General features: G+C 42.8%; 1 long non-coding RNA gene across 2 annotated transcripts; it reads right to left on the bottom strand.

Moving 5' to 3' along the window:
• Window positions 1-9,476: 9,476 nt before the first annotated feature.
• LOC308577148 lies at window positions 9,477-15,240 on the bottom strand. 2 transcript variants are annotated; one of them, XR_014003472.1, is made up of 3 exons: window positions 15,061-15,240; window positions 12,976-13,191; window positions 9,477-9,563 (listed from the first exon to the last, which is right to left on the bottom strand). It is a non-coding gene; the product is annotated as an uncharacterized lncRNA (long non-coding RNA). The 2 variants fall into 2 exon arrangements; XR_014003473.1 differs by lacking the exon at window positions 9,477-9,563 and adding an exon at window positions 11,619-11,806.
• Between the last annotated feature and the right edge of the window lie 448 nt (window positions 15,241-15,688).

Genomic DNA, 15,688 nt, shown 5'->3' with positions numbered 1-15,688 from the left:
GGAACCCTCCCTATTTCCTTTGAGGGGTCGCTGTTGCAGCAAAAGCAAGCAAGAGACTTGGCGGGGGGTGGGCTTAAAAATAACCAACCAGTAGTAGGGATGTGTCATTCCATCCCATTTCCACATGTGATTTTTTTTTTCCTTTTAATTCCTGGCCAGTAGACTATCCTAGGAAATTTAACCCCCCACTTCCCCAGTGTGGAAGCGGTAGGAGGAAGAAAAAGAAGACATGAGTGGCAAGAGGTCCCCATGCAATCTGATTGAAGACCCCAAGACACAAGCTATTTGTACATAAAGACGGCTGTAGATGTCATGAATAGTTCCATATAAAGTCATATTTGGCAGGTGCAATGTTCAAATGAGAACAAATCACCATTTCCGATGTCAGATTTGTGATTATTGTTTTGCAGGGGTGCTCTACTGAACAGAGATTCTGCTGCATCTGATGAGCTAGACTCTAGTCCATAAAAGCTTGAATCTGTTCCCCTTTAAAGTGTCACTGTCACAAGAATCTTTGTTCTATTTACTTTTCTTCTTGGTGATTTTTTTTTTAAACATATCTTTACTTACTATTTTTAACTTATTTCAAAGACCTACTGTTCTATGCTATCCACACTTCTGTGTACATCTGTCAAATCTCTCTTTTTCCTTTCATGCTCATGTGTATTTTCTCTCTCTATCACACACACACACACACACAGCTTACGCATGTTTTACAATTGCCACTTATAATTGATGAACATCTTCAAATCAATCAATTTTTCTTCTCTATTTTTCCTAGCTGGGGAGTGAGAGGCACAAGGCATTTCATTTTAAAGTTTAAAGAATGCACAGGAAATAAACAATGGATGAAGCACCATTCCTTCCACTCCTCCCAACTCCTTTAGGACAGCGACTTTCAGGAAAGGACATAAATGTCAGGGGTGTGTGATATGCACATGCCTCAAAATTCACCATGTATTCACCATGTATTTCTGCGCATATATATATATATATATATATATATTAAATCCAGTGTGTTTCTGACTTAATCTGTGCTCTGCATTCACTACAATAGAAATAAAAATGGCTATAATTCCCTCCCTTTTGAACATCACATATCATATTTATAGGAACATGAGACCCTCCCTGTAAGCCTGCCAAACTGTAAGCAAAAAACCTCCACAGATTATTTTTATGTGTGTGTAGGACAAATTTACAATCTGATTTTTTTTAAAAAAAAGAAAATAGATTTTCTGCCAGAATTGGATGCAATTTGCAAGCAGGGTGATCCGTTCTGAGAAATAAAAACCTGCCAAATTTCAAAATGCAATAGTTCTCCTGGAGGGCGCATTGCTGTACAATCACTGGGGAGTGGGCGGTGAAGGTGGAGAATGGACTGTGGATTCCCAGGAAAGACCAGGGCAGGAAAAATGTCAGCCCCAGGAGTGACCCACTGGTGGTGGCCCTCATGTATTTCTTTGGGACACAATGAAGATTCTCCATTGACTTTCATAGGGAAAGATACAGATCAATGGGGGAAATAGAGGTTGTTGTTAAAAAAACCAAAACAATACAGTTTTTAATCCCTTTTCCAGATTGCTGAGATTGGATTGACCTGGAAAATAATCCAGTATGATTAAAATGTAGACATGATCCTATCAAAATGAAAGTTTCCTCCCCACCCCTCTTGAACTCTGGATGTTCCCCAATCAGTTTAGTTTCATTTCTTGAAGGAAGCGGTGGTCATTCTTTTTGTACAGAGCTTAAACCTCCAAGTCATTTGGAAGCTTAGGGAGACCTTCGTCCACCTTGAGAGGCACTGCTAACAGACAATCCACCTCTGAAATACAAACATATTCCCCATATCACTCTGATTTGTGTTTGGGTTCACACAGAACCATTGTACACCCCTAGTAGATGGAAATGGCATGCTAAAGATGGACAACTTGTAAATATGTCATTTTGGTTAATGGGTGAGAAATGCTTTGCCCTTCCTTCCTTCCTTCCTTCCTTCCTTCCTTCCTTCCTTCCTTCCTTCCTTCCTTCCTTCCTTCCTTCTTCCGTCCTTCCTTTTGAATTTTGGGACAGAATAAATTACAGTCCTATGATCCCTGACAAGAAATGAAAGCTAGAAGATGCAGAATTTTTATGTGGTTTCTTCTTGATGCACATTGAATTCAAGAGGCAGCAGAAATAATAAGTCCTATGCTCTCTGGCATGAAATAACTCGCTATACCTAGGAATTACCATTTCCAATTAATGAGAGGTGAACAAGGCCTCTCATATTTTCAGCAAGTCTTTCCTGCTGCTGGTTGCCCTGTCACCCTTCATCAGGTTATCTTGGACTCTCTCTCAGTGACTTGGTTACATGGAGATGGTCTGCATGCTTTCATCCCTGTGCATGATATTTTAGGCTGTGCAAATGCTTCCTCGAATGCATCTATGAAGGCTGGATTGAACAAAATCCTGTTGCTACTGTAGCAACTGACTGGTAGAATTACTGCTGTTATTGAAAGTTTAATGCATGCTATTTGGCTGACAGTCTAAACTTATGAAAAATGTAAATAACTATTCTCAGGAAATAATTATTGTGACATGGCTATATTTTGGGTCATTGTAGTGACATGTACAAAGCTCAGTCCTGCTTGTGGAAATAGCTGGCCACAAAAATAAACCTGACATGAATAGCTATTTAAAGTGGCCATTGGGAGACCAGTGGTTGGTGAGTTGACATTTAATTAGATACCTGTTATATTGCAAGATGTATTATTGGAGCCCACATGAAAGAAGCATGGCACATGCTTAGATTGAATTTCATTCAGCAAAACATGCATCTGTTTTAAATGTAGTTAGATATCTAAGACTACATTAATTATTCCCAAGACTTCCAGGAAGCTTACATTTGGACTAATGTAATGTAATGTAGTTTGGATAAGGGACCTGATTTCTGCCCCCACATGGCCAACACCTTGAGGACACAGGTAACCATTTGCAGTAGTGGAGGCCCTGTGGTGTCCAAGAAGACCAGGTCATTAGTTTTTGTTGGATGAGATGCTTACAGAAAGACTTCATTGACATTGTGTTTCAAGGTAGAAGCATAGTAGGGGTGTTAGTAATTGAATGCTTCCTGCTTCTTTGATGCTATGCCTCTGAGAACCTTCCTCTTCTGATTGCAACCTCATATTCCTTCCTCAAACTGTTTCAGGGTATTTGCCATCTATATATATCTACAGAGAATTCACCTTCTAGGCTTCAGGTTCTGAGAAAATAATGACAACATGCTGTGACCTTTTCCCACGAGCGTTTCAGAGTCCTGCGTTAGAGATACCATTGCATTCCACTCCACCTTTACCCAGGCAGGACCCCTCAAGGTTGAACATGGCACAATAGCTGTCAGCTACACATCCCCATCCATGGGAGCAGAGGAAACGAGGAAGAACAATTGCTTCGGAAAACAGTTGCTAGCTGTTTCATTACTGTCGTTCGTGGTGGAAATGGAAAGCCCCACAGCACAGAAAAATGCAGAACTGTGAAAGTAGGAACAAGCTGGACCAAGTTGCTAATTATGCTTTAACTTTGAAAGGTTTTTTTTTTAATATTAAAAAATGGGCTGTTGCTGTTATCTCACGTTTGTGTGTTTAATTGGACCTGGGTGCATCAGCATCTGACAATGGAATCCTGTTTTTAATATGAGGAGTTAGCCGAGCATCACAAAGCAAGGGTTTGTTGTGTTGAAAGGCTTCTGAGCACCCTGTAGCCTGTGAACTGAATTGTCTCTCTCCCCCAAGGTGAAAGCTGGCATTATAGTAACAGGAGAGGAGAAGGGGTGTGGGGCATGACAGGTGTCATTGTCTTTGTTCCAAAAAGTACAGTACTTGGAGGCAAACCCCCATCTTCATCCATGACCTCCTCCTCTGCAGCCTTGGGAGAAGCTGTGCCAGCTAGCCAGAATAGCCTCCACCTACAGAAGGAGGAAGAAGAGTGGTGATGCCCAGGGTCAAGGTATGTACAGTGGTACCTTGGGTTACAGACACTTCAGGTTACAGACTCTGCTAACCCAGAAATAGTACCTCGGGTTAAGAACTTTGCTTCAGGATGAAAACAGAAATCGCACGATGGCGGCACGGTGGCAGTGGGAGGCCCCATTAGCTAAATTGGTGCTTCAGGTTAAGAACAGTTTCAGGTTAAGAACGGACCTCCAGAACGAATTAAGTTCTTAACCTGAGATACTACTGTATTGCTTTCTTTCTTCCCATTCCCTGCACTCTGATATTGAATGAACTGACTTGTGCCAAAAGGCAGTACGAAAAAAGCATGCTTTGGCACAGCCAGAGTCCGGGAACCAAAATGGGATGTCTGAGATTGGGATCAGGAGCCGGGGTGGCTTCTGTCAATCTGGGATGACCCGCTTAAAATGGGACAGTTGGGCGGTATGCAATTAGCTCTCACATACAGTGGTACCTCTGATTATGAACGCTCCAGGTTACGAACTCTGCTAACCTAGAAGTGGGTCTCCTGGTTGCAAACTTTGCCCAGGGATGTGAACGGAAATTGTGTGCCAGTGGTGCGCATGCCTCGGGATGCCCCATTAGTGAAAGCACACCTCAGGATAAAAACGGTTTCAGCTTAAGAACAGACCTCCGGAACGAATTAAGTTCGTAACCAGAGGTACCACTGTATTTATTAAGTTGTGAGTGGACATAGCAGACGACACAGAGATTTCTCCAAGTGGTTCTTTATAGTAAGCTAAATTGAAACTAAATCCTTCAAAGCCGGAGATCCTCTGGCTGGCTTGGGATAGTATGGGGATGAGGGACCAACTCCCTTCTCTTGCGGGGGCCCAATTAGTGCCATTGCCTTCTGTTAAGAGTTTGGGTGTAATCCTTGACACCTCCCTTTCCAGGGAGGCGCAGGTTACAACAACAGCCAAGGTGACATTTTTCCACCTTTGCCGCATCAAGCAGTTGTTCCCTTACCTTTCCCGCTCCGACCTGGCCACAATGATCCATGCGATGGTCACCTCCAGGTTTGACTACTGTAATTCGCTCTACGTGGGGCTGCCCTTGAAGCTGTCCCAGAAACTTCAGCGGGTGCAGAATGCTGCAGCGAGGCTCCTCACAGGATCTCTGCCATGGGAGCATATTCACTCAGTGCTTTTCCAGCTGCATTGGCTCCCAGTGGAGTACAGGGTCAGATTTAAGGTGCTGGTTTTGACCTTTAAAGCCCTTCACGGCTTAGGACCATCGTACCTACGGGACCGCCTCTCCCGCTACGCCCAACGGAGGACCATAAGGTCCATATATAGCAACACCCTAGAGGTCCTAGGCCCTAAGGAAGTTAGATTAGCCTCAATGCTCTGTCTCATGAGACTAGGGCCCTGCAGGATCTGATTTCTTTCCGCAGGGCCTGTAAGACAGAGTTGTTCCACCTGGCCTTTGGCTTAGAATCAGTTTGATTCCCTCCTCCTCTTTCTTTTTCCTTTCTCCTCCTGTGAAGAGGCTGCATCCTAATATTTTAATGTTGTATCTTAATCTTTTAAATTGTATTTTAACCAACTTGTTTTTATTATTGGTTGTTAAACCGCCCTGAGCCCTGTCTTGGCTGGGAAGGGCGGGGTATAAATAAAAAATTATTATTATTATTATTATTATTATTATTATTATTATTATTATTATTATTATTAAGCTGGAACTGAACTGAACAGCTCAGCCAGCCTGCTTTTATAGGCAGCCGGCTGTCAACATTGTAACAACAACAACCCAGGGTTTCCCGCCTAAATTAACTTATGTGGACCTGAGTGAAAACTATACACAAAAATACCCCTGGTGGCCAGGGTGAGAACTTCAATACATAACAGTATTGATATGATCTAATGATTCAGATGAAGCCTTGGAGTCAATATATACCAAGACAAATGGGGTGGGGCAAATGGCGGTGGGAGGGAAAGATGGAATGAAACTATAACACCTGGCAAAGTCTGCTTGTACCAACAGATGGTAAGGGAAGCAGTGAATAAAATGATGTTGTGGATCATTTATACTTGCCACCATTAACAGCAGACACCTTTGCTTAGTTTTACAGACCATAAAGTACAGCTGTATTCTCTAAAATCGGCCATAAAGGCTAGGCTCACAACGTCTAACAGAGCACTACCAATACCCATCAGTTTTAAATAACCTTGTTTCTATTCATTTTAGGATTCAATTGCTGGAGACACACGGCGGACTAAGATAGATGGGCCTATCTTCCTTTCCTGCCTTACTGAAGCAAAGTTTCCAATGGAAGTGAATGGGAGCATCACCAAACTGAGTCTCATAACTATGTATTATTCTATATAGAGGTTTGTTGCCAAATTCTCGACAGCTGAATTGTAATTAAAGAACGGGTAAAAAAAAAAATGTCCAGGGGAAACTACCGCAGAGCTGAATAGCTGAAAAATTAGATGAGGAAGTGCTCAAGGTATGTAGAGCAGTTGCTGATAAAGAATTTCAATTACGCAGACACTGATTGTAATAAGAATTGATGAATGACGAAAGGAAGCTATTCGGGACTGAACCCCTGCTTAGTTTTCTAAGGCATGGATGAAATCAGATTGAGGATTCACAACCATCATACTAGGAGAGAATATAAGATGATGGAAATTAAATATCACCAGGCATAAAATGTCACCATGTCTGTATCACATGAAATTACATACTTAAGAACAGTGCTTTTTTTGGGAGGGAGTATAAAAATTGGATGCCAGTATGCAAATGTAGATAAAAGTGTTGAGAGTACCAGCGCAACATTCCTGCCACAAGCTACTACAAAAAGGGGTGCTGGTATTCCACATAAGTGAGTACAGCCACAGAAAAGCTCCATTTTGTGGGATATAAAGCTGTCCGTCAAGTCCAACATTCCGAGAGGACTAATTGCCTCTATGTGGCAGGCAATTTTGTCAGTTGGTCGGTTGCCGCAAGGAGTGTTAACGGGTAACTGCTCGGATGCAGTCTTCTCATGACTCACTACTATCTAGTACAGCGGACGCTCGGGTTGCAAACAGGATCCGTGCGGGAGGCACATTTGCAGCATGGGTCACGATTCAGCGCTTCTGTTCCCTCCTCGTAGAAAAGCCCGCAGGAGCCGCGCGCTCCTTAAAGTGCGTAAAGCAAAGAGCAGAATAAATGTGTGTAAAGCAATAAACAATTTACTGCAGTCAAACAAGCAATCAATCAGTAGCTGAACTGGGTTCCACACAGTCACACAAAAAAAGCTGCAAACAACAACAACAACAACACAAAATAAATAGCAAAAGCAGACAGATCTCAGCGTAACACTCAAAAACGGACGTGTGGCACTCAAAACGGAGCACATTCAGCTTCCGAAAAAAGTTTGCAAACCGGAACACTTACCATATTTTTCAGTGTATAAGACGAGCTTTTTTGACCCAAAAATGAGGTTCAGAATTTAGGCTTGTCTTATACACGGGTAGTGCTGAGGGGGGGGGGGATGTTTGAATGGATTTTTAGTGCAAGCCCGAGATTGTAAGTGGTGATTGGCCACTTTATTGGGGGGGGGGGCGGATACCAAAAATCGCTCACCTGCCAGAGCACAGCACACAACTGCTCACATCACTTACAATCTCGGGTTCGCACTTCGTTTCGGCGGGTGAGCGATTGTCGGCATTGGCCACTTGATTGTTGGGGGGGGATCCCAAAAATTGCTCACCTGCCAGAACGCAGCACACAACCGCTTGCATCACAGCTGCCTGACCGCCGCTATTAGCCCTCCTGTTTGCTGCTGCGACAGCCAATAGACTGCTGCCCTTGTCGCAGCAAGCAGAAGGGCTAATGGCAGTGATAAGGCAACTGCAATGCGAGTGGTTGTGTGCTGCGTTCTGGCGGGTGAGCAATTTTCAGCATTCCCCCCAAATAATCCTCCCCAAAAGCTTAATCCTCCCTATTTTCTAAATTTTGAGGCCCCCAAAATAGGTGGCGTCTTATAGACGGGGGCATCTTATAGACGGAAAAATATGGTACTTCCAGGTTTGCAGTGTTTGGGTTCCAAGTTGCTTGAGTACCAAGGCGTTTGAGAACCAAGGTTCCACTGTATTGGCCTTTAGCCAATAGTTACTTCAGTGGTACCTCGGGTTAAGTACTTAATTCCTTCCCGGAGGTCCGTTGTTAATCTGAAACTGTTCTTAACCTGAAGCACCACTTTAGCTAATGGGGTCTCCTGCTGCTGCCGCGCCGCCGGAGCCCGATTTCTGTTCTGCTCCTGAAGCAAAGTTCTTAACCTGAAGCACAATTTCTGGGTTAGCAGAGTGTGTAACCTGAAGCGTATGTAACCTGAAGCGTATGTAACCCGAGGTACCACTGTATAGCAGGTTGCCCTAAAAATGGAGGAACTGTGGTGCTTCCAAAAAGATGAGTATAAATGCCTTTGATGCTTCTGTGTCTGGTTTCCTGATTCTCTGCCTGCTCTCAGCACTGTTTGATGAGCTGTCATGTGTGCACCTAGTTGAAACTCCATTTCCCATGCATTTCATTCTGTTTGGGTTACTTGAGTAGAGAGCATAGCCCTCCCTCAATATCTCCTCTTTTATACTAAGCACCAAGTTATTCCGCCTTGGCCCTGGACTGTGTTTTCTTATAGAAATTATTCATGGCTACATATTTATTGCTTGGCTGGCTTGGCTTGGGATACAGCAATTTTGTGGATGGCTAGAAAAGAAGCCAAGCATTGCTGTGCAGTTCAAAAGTGGCATATGCTCCCCCCCCCCACTCTCTCTCTCTCCCCCTCCAGGAAACTGCTTTGATGGTAGACTGTATTTCTTCAACCTAAGCTAATTGATGCCTGGTAAAATAATTGCATAATTGCCATTCTCACCATTTCATGAAAATGTCTTTTTCTAGAAAAAGAAAAAAGAACTATGCAAAGAAGAAAATTATCACACAGTAGGGATAATATTACACTCTAAGGGTGTGCTTCAACTCTCTGTACTTCACAAATTATGAGGTGAATAGGGACGTTTTGGGTGAGGTTCTCACCTGCCTGGGTCAGATTGGGCATCTTGAGGCAGATTGATGACTACCTAAATTAAAAAGTCACTGTGAGGGTTTGGATTTTTAAGCCCCCTCCCTTTTTTTTAAAGTGAAAACTAGCTGACTAGAAAAACACCCCCAAGCTTGAGTAGGGAGGGGCTGGACAGACAGACCCTCCAATTGTCCCTATTTTCCAGGAACAGCCCCAGATTTACAGAAGCCATCCCAGTTTCTGATTCGATCCTGGAATTCCCCACTTTTCCTTAGGACTTCCCTATGTTCATCAGAGAACTATTGGAGGGGGTGTCCCTATTTTCATTGGAGAAATGTTGGAGGGTATGGAATAGGATGTCCCTATTTTCATTAGAGAAATATTGGAGGGTATGGACTGGTTTAATGGTGAGATTGCTGGACTAGGACCTGGGAGGCCACAGTTCAAATCCACCCTCAGCTAAAAAAAACTCACCTGGTGACCCTGGACTAGTCACTATGGACTTGGCTACATTAGTCAAAAAACAGCTTTTTGAATTCGTTATAAACATGCAATACCAGATGGCACTGGAGAGCAAAAGAAAAAAGAAAAGAATGTTTGTGATTTTCCATAATGTTTTTCTCCCTTTATAATAGTGATTTAAATTCTGACTTACTCAATCGTATTTTTTATCTTTGTGTAGATCCACCCTTTGTCTCAGCCCTAGCTACCACACAGGTTGTTGTGAGAATAAAATGGAGAGGAGAAGTGGGCTCCTTGGGGAAAAGTTGAAATATAAATTTAGCAAGAAAATAAAAACAAAGCTGTACTTCCGACTAAACATCCGGAAGAACTTTCTGACAGTCTTCTTCTTCTTTGGTGATCACTTGTACCTGAGTAAGATTGTCTTTCATAAACACGGTTTTAACAATGAGTCCGTAAGTGACTGTGGAGGCCAATTCTGGACCCACACAAGATAGAGGCACCTAGACTTGATGGATGGAACGTTGCATGTTCTCGATGGGGTTACATCAAGCGGTGGGTTTGTAGCTTGGGAGTAATGCTGGATCCATTGTTGTTGATTGAGACTCAGGTCGCATTGGTGGTGTGGCGTGCCTTCCGTCAACTTTGGCTGGTGGCCCAGCTGCGCCCCTATCTGGGCAGGGATAGCCAAACTACAGTTGTCAATGCTCTGATGACTTCTTGGTTAGGTTACTGCAATGTGTTATACATACAGGAAGGCCACCACTGAAGACTGCCCAGAAACTTTGGGTGGTGCAGAATTCAGTGGCTGGATTGCGCACAAGGGCAAGAGGGTTTGAGCATATTACACCGATCCTGGCCCAACTGCAGTGGCTGCCAATTAGTTTCTGGGCCCAATTCAAAGTGCAGGTTTTGACCTATAAAGCCTTAAATGGCTCAGGACTGCAGTACCTCAAGGACTGCCTCCTCCAATATGAACTGGCCTGTACCCAGTTCTCCATCTCAGGCCCTTCTTGATGTGCCCACCCCACGAGAGTTCTGGAGGGTGGTAACACGAGAATGGGCCTTTTCTGTGATGGCTTCTTATTTGTGGAATTCTCTCCCCAGGGAGGCTCACATTAGTAGTACAGTAGTACCTTGGTCCTCAAACGGCTTTGTTGTCGAACAAATCGGCTCCCGAAACCTCAAACCCGGAAGTAAGCGTTCCGGTTTAAGAAAGTTTTTTGGAGCCAAACGTCCAATGTGGCTTCCGTTTGAGTGCAGGAAGCTCCTGCAGCCAATCAGAAGCCACACCTTGGTTTTTGAATGGTTTTGGGAGTCGAACAGACTCCCAGAACGGATTAAGTTCAAGAACCAAGGTACCACTGTATTGTTATTATGCATTTTGTGTTCTCCTTCTGTATTTTTATGTTATGAACCGGCCTTTGATCTTCAAATGAAAGGAAGTATACAAGCCTAACAAATAAAATAATAAATAAATAAACCAACAAACCAACATCTATTTACACACATCTACCCAACTATCGTAATTTCCATTCCCCTTTCAGAATGATAGTGCAGTTACTGCACTTCTCAAGTCAAATGCCTACGAGCAAATTTAATTAGTCAGTTAAATGAAAGTGTCAGAAATTTAGGAAGCAGTTGTGTAGTAAATTATAGCCCAAGGTACTTCTTAATTTGCTTTGTGTGGCGTCAGCTGGAAAAGTATGTGTATAATATTCTATTTGTTCAGCTTGGATGAAGGTTGCTTCACTTCTGCTTTCAGACTTCATGCCGACTGACCACTTCACAGCTGCTTGAATATTAATAAGAAGGAATATGTTGAGAGTCACATCCAGGCCAGTGTGATGTGGCATTTACGAATTTTGCAAGATCTCTGCTGCTTCCAGCAAAAAAGAAAGGGTGGGGGGAGCAAAAAAGAAAAAAAGAAAAAAGCAAAGCTGATGTTTTTGTTTGAAATCACAGACTTTGGACATTAATTCCACAGGCAACATTAATAGCTGTAAAATTATGGTAATTATAACCATGGTAACCAGATTTCCTGGTACATTAGCAGGAAAGGCCTGTGTTGTAGGTCAAGATCATTGAATCACAGCATGTCTACTTTCAATAGCCTTTCTGATAGCGGAAAATAAGTGTTCTGCTGAGATTAGGGCTGGATCTAGACACATCAAAGAAGCGTTTCAGTTTAAAGCATTGTAAATTTAAACAGGGAAAACAGGTAGAGAAAAACAGGACTCTACATCGCCTTCTGGTGGCACAATGTTATATCTCACATACAACACATATAAATCGCTTTTTCTTTACCAGTCTAGCTGAGTCCTAGAAGAAGAATTGTAAATGGCATCTGGATAAAACAAAATAGACACAGAGGAGGCTGCATTAAATATAATGAGTTGTGCGTGGCAGGGAGAATAAGTATATTTCAGTTAATTTGAACTTATTTGGCTTTGTAACCTGTTTAATGAAGAAAGACTAGTTATATTCTCCCGATTTCTTACTAAAGTGAGCCCATAAATCATAGTCCTATGAAAATAAATTTGAAATGTTCTCTTGAATCTTGGTTTTGTTTTGTTGTGAGAAGAATTTTAAATGTCAAATTACTTTGCAGAGAGCCAATAAGAAAGAGCAGGGCGTGGCCTATGCGATTTCCTCCAGACCGCCATCAGCCCCAGCCAGAATGGCCAATGGTTTGGGGAAATGAAAGCTGTATTTAACAATTTGAGGATACCATATTGGTGTTAGAAAATGCCCTGAGGTGCTTTTGCAGCCCCTGCTACCTGAGCATCCTCCGATATGCACAGCTCTGGAAAAGGCATTTCCCTTCTTCTCCACTGCGCTCAGCGACATATACCAGATGGTATATGCACACTAATCTTCTAGCATTACACAACAAGAAGTGTGAGACATCGTAGAGCTGATCTACGCATTTATTTACATACTATGTACAGACAAAGAATTATGGTGTCCTCTCTCATCAGCTCCAAGAGAGAACAGAGTGAAGTAAAAGCAAAAGTACAGTCCAACAGTACCCACAACGGAAGAGATATATGGCTGTCTTCTGTTCCCACGGTCTTCCCAGGCAGGCATGTGATTTACACCAATCACATCTGCAGCATCGGATGCATGAAATACTAACATCCTCCCCCATTTCAGGTAACCAATGCTGCATAGGCTAACACAGGAGTAAGTGAAGTAAACATACAGTTGTCATACACATAGTGTACCCCTGTAGTACCTGTTCCACCTTTGGAACTACCTGCAATTGGACTGGCCTAGTGCCTGACCACCTTGCACTTGCGGTTACCTTTCTTCCATGGGACTAGAGCTATAGCTCTGTTCCTGTCTGAGGAAACAGTGTTGGCCCTTGCAGGTGTGGTTTCTCATCCTTTGAGGACAAACCCTGTACCCCTTGCAAGACCTCAGGTTTCGAAACCTGTTTCGAGCTATTAGCCACAGATATATTTCCAACAGCTGTGTTAGCATATTCTCGAGTGTACCTAGTGGGTAGCTTACCCTTCTTAGCTTTCGGATCTGCATATGAGACGCAAGTCTGCCAGTCTGGGCTTCTCTTCTTTGGGGGAATAGTGACCTATTGTGAACAGTGGTTCCTCCAATCTCAATCAGACTGTTCTGATGGTCTGAGCGATGCTTGTGAGCTTTTGAAATTCGCTGTATCAGTGGAACTTCCACCTGCGCTCCCACTGTCACTGTCATTGTCAGATTCCTCATCTGAACCATCATAAAACAGAATAGGGAAAATTGCATGCAAAAATGGGCACGGTTGTCAAAATTGCATACAAATATGTGTACAGTAAGAGAGATGTACATTAAGGGGTGATCCTATGGATCTGCAGAGATTTTGCATGCTACTATAAAATACCAAGTTAAAAAATATTAATACATGAAGGCAGAAACCAGGAGAGGCCTGACTCTCTGCTTTTCTGTATTTTAACTTAGAAAGGAGTGATTTATTCATGTCTGTACCCTTCCTAATTGAATGCCCCCCCCCCTTGCACTAAAGGACCTGAGTATAAATTGTAGGCCGAAACCTACCTGGGCATCTCTACAAACTAGATGTTTCTCCAGAATGTTTATGCTGCTTGTAGATAGTGCTATAGGTCTGTAATTGCTTAGAAAGTAATGGCATTTCTTATCCTAGTCATTGCAATGACTTTGATTTTGATTATTATTTTTTTGGGTACAGCTAGTTTTTTCCAGTGGAATCTGGAGCCAAAATTTTGCCTGGGTTGCAGTTGATATGTGGTGCCACCTCTAAAAAAAGAAAACCCACCTGAACACCAGGAAAATAATATATTATGAAAAAAGGATTGAGAAGGATTCCTACCCCCACTAGTATATTCCTGTTTTCTTTTCTACCTTTAACGTTGTCTAATTGCATTGGCTCCAAGGAGTTGCTTGATTTACATCAGAATTGCCAGGAAACGAATTGGATTTGTTCTGGGCTGCTGGATGCTAAATGTTTGTTGATAGACAACTGAATAGTGGTTGAAGGGGCAGAGGCTGTGCTCTCTAGTCATTCCCCTTAATGAAACCTGCATATCTAAGTGGACAGCAGAAGCGAGTGTCATTAAATAAACCTGTAAAATCATTTTGGGATGAGGACAAAGAATTTAATTTGATGTAGCAAATTAAAGTAAAACAATGAATATTGCCTGTGCCGAGAGGCGAGAAGGATTTGCAATTAAGGATTCACCTCTTTTTATTAACCTCTGGTTATTTTTGGCATAATTTAAACGGCAACGGGTGCCGCTTTAAGTGGGGGGAAATAGCCTGACAACTTTTAAACTTTCCCTAGTCCTCTTAGAAAGTGGCTGAGCTGTACCTACCCAAACATCTAGCTTGCCCAACAATACCTATGCCATGAAATTCCAGACAGCAATGCAAAGACTTGGCATTATACAAAGATATTTGTACAGTGATACCTCGGGTTACAAACACCTCAAGTTACAGACTCTGCTAACCTGGAAGTAGTACCTCGGGTTAAGAACTTTACCTCAGGATGAGAACAAAAATAGTGCAGCAAAGGCACAGCGGCAGTGGGAGGCCTCATTAGCTAAAGAACGGACCTCCGGAACGAATTAAGTTCATAACCCGATATACCACTGTATAACTTAACATCTCTGCAGCCCTCTGCCCATTCTCTCCATCTTCCTGACTGTCTCGTGCTCTTTCTTCTCATTCCCCCTGCTCTATTCCTCATTCTTCTGGTCCACACCTTCTTCTACCCACCATTCCTTGACACCTCAAGTAACCTTGGCCCCTGGCTTTTTGTTTTACAAGGTCTATATTTCTTCCTTCTGTCTCTCCTTTCCCTGGCCTATCATCTTGCCCAGCTCTTCTTTTAAGGTATCAGCAACCTGGTGCCTAAACCAGGCTTGCAGTGTATGATCCATGCTCCAAACGTGCTCCCCAACGTGTCTGTTTTTGCGGTTTGCATAAGTTGCCCTCAGTCTCACTGTTTACCCAAGTGTGCACACCAGCACTTCCTATGATGCCTGCGAAAGGTCTCTCTCTCTCTACACACACACACACGTTTTAAAGATCCACAGTGCATGAGAGACTATTTGTTCTGCTTACTCAGTTCCTGTCTCCTACCCTGCAACCCACAGCAGCCATTTTCTGCCGTGCCACATCCAAAAGGCAACCATTTTGAGAACAGCACCCACAACACTTCTCAAAATTCCGAGGTGCCCACTAGGCCCCAAAAGTTGGGCAAACCCTGCCTTAGTGCTTTACCTAACAGATACATTACCTACTCGGGTTGAACATCTCCTTTAGGTGTTTTTTGTTTGTTTTTGCTTTTTTAAAAAATATGTCCAGGTTTCTTTGTCTTAAGGTGGGATTGCATTGTTTGGTTTACTGCATATTTGTATTGTAAAGTGCTTTAGGATATATATATATATATATATATATATATATATATATATATATATATATGCAGGTTTTGGTGTCTTCGGGTGTCTTCCCGTGTAAGAGTTGGGGTGTCTAGGCGACGTTTCGACGAGGTCTCACTCGTCATCTTCAGGCTGGTGCTTTCGGCTTCTTGTTACTAGAACAGAGCAGGATCTCAGTGTTTGAGTTCCTATAAATACTGTTGAGGGGGTGTGGTGTATAGCCTCCAACGTTCTGGGCAGAGAGGAAGTTCCCAGGTTAGTGTGCCTTTTCTTCTTTTGTTCATTAATTACTTGAGGGATATCTTGAGTGA

This window comes from Podarcis bocagei, assembly GCF_964188305.1.
Source record: "Podarcis bocagei genome assembly, chromosome: 17".
NCBI lineage: Eukaryota > Metazoa > Chordata > Lepidosauria > Squamata > Lacertidae > Podarcis > Podarcis bocagei.
Note: the sequence above shows the minus strand (reverse complement) of the source record. Positions and strands in the feature narration are given on the sequence as shown.